The sequence below is a fragment of the Schistocerca americana genome, chromosome X (genome assembly GCF_021461395.2).
Source record: "Schistocerca americana isolate TAMUIC-IGC-003095 chromosome X, iqSchAmer2.1, whole genome shotgun sequence".
Classification (NCBI taxonomy): Eukaryota; Metazoa; Arthropoda; class Insecta; order Orthoptera; family Acrididae; genus Schistocerca; species Schistocerca americana.
In genome coordinates, this window is record NC_060130.1 from 143,371,288 (window position 1) to 143,373,278 (window position 1,991).

The following is a 1,991-nucleotide window of genomic DNA, read 5'->3' on the forward strand; positions in this document are numbered from 1 at the left end:
GCGATAAGAGGGAAATTCGGGTCTGAGTTCAAATACGGCATAAATTTTCATTGCCGTCATTCCATTACGCAGCTCATGGTTGTATGTATTCGCAACTGCGAATACATTTCATGTATTTCATAACGACTGTAGTCGCCACAGTGCCTGCTCCTTCAGACACACGTTCATGTGCGAGAAACATTGCATTGTACTTCTGAACAGCACAGGCACTGCAATATCGTTAAAGTGGATGTTCTCGTGGAAGAGCTTCCAGGAATATTGCAGCAGCTTTGTGTAGACGACTGTTACCTTTTGGGTTTGGACGTAACACTAGATATTACCGGGATTTTAACAAAATGGAGATGTGTGACTAAGATCAAAACACGACTTCTGCACAGAAGGAGACTGCCAAGGAAACAGCAGTGTGATTTTGGACAACGATAAGAAAGTTGGGATTGACTGTTTGACGTGGATGAACTCTGACTGTAGAGTTAAGACACATAACAAATTTAAACGGCAAATCTTAAGCCCAGGAGCAAACAAAGCTACTGGTAAGCACCTTACATATTTAATAAAGTGCCCATGAGACTACTACAAACTTTTGTGTCTTCCTTGGCTAAAGAACATGGTATTAATAGGTTGGAGGCTACAAGATACAACTACAGAATGGCGTGTTTCAATCTGTGCTAGACTGTTTAACTGTATTAGACACCAACAAACGGTACTTACAACATGCTTCACTGAGCTTGCTGCCAATCGCTTTCATGTGGTGTCAATTAACGAATAACTTAGAGAGCAGCTGTTTAGTATCGTTCTGCAGTTTGTCTACAGGGGTAATAATAAAACCCGAAAATTGACTGGTGTGCAAGTGAGCCTCCCAGACACTCGAGACCGAGAAAAGCTTATAAACTACACTCCTGGAAATGGAAAAAAGAACACATTGACACCGGTGTGTCAGACCCACCATACTTGCTCCGGACACTGCGAGAGGGCTGTACAAGCAATGATCACACGCACGGCACAGCGGACACACCAGGAACCGCGGTGTTGGCCGTCGGATGGCGCTAGCTGCGCAGCATTTGTGCACCGCCGCCGTCAGTGTCAGCCAGTTTGCCGTGGCATACGGAGCTCCATCGCAGTCTTTAACACTGGTAGCATGCCGCGACAGCGTGGACGTGAACCGTATGTGCAGTTGACGGACTTTGAGCGAGGGCGTATAGTGGGCATGCGAGAGGGCGGGTGGACGTACCGCCGAATTGCTCAACACGTGGGGCGTGAGGTCTCCACAGTACTTCGATGTTGTCGCCAGTGGTCGGCGGAAGGTGCACGTGCCCGTCGACCTGGTACCGGACCGCAGCGACGCACGGATGCACGCCAAGACCGTAGGATCCTACGCAGTGCCGTAGGGGACCCCACCGCCACTTCCCAGCAAATTAGGGACACTGTTGCTCCTGGGGTATCGGCGAGGACCATTCGCAACCGTCTCCATGAAGCTGGGCTACGGTCCCGCACACCGTTAGGCCGTCTTCCGCTCACGCCCCAACATCGTGCAGCCCGCCTCCAGTGGTGTCGCGACAGGCGTGAATGGAGAGACGAATGGAGACGTGTCGTCTTCAGCGATGAGAGTCGCTTCTGCCTTGGTGCCAATGATGGTCGTATGCGTGTTTGGCGCCGTGCAGGTGAGCGCCACAATCAGGACTGCATACGACCGAGGCACACAGGGCCAACAGCCGGCATCATGGTGTGGGGAGCGATCTCCTACACTGGCCGTACACCACTGGTGATCGTCGAGGGGACACTGAATAGTGCACGGTACATCCAAACCGTCATCGAACCCATCGTTCTACCATTCCTAGACCGGCAAGGGAACTTGCTGTTCCAACAGGACAATGCACGTCCGCATGTATCCCGTGCCACCCAACGGGCTCTAGAAGGTGTAAGTCAACTACCCTGGCCAGCAAGATCTCCGGATCTGTCCCCCATTGAGCATGTTTGGGACTGGATGAAGCGTC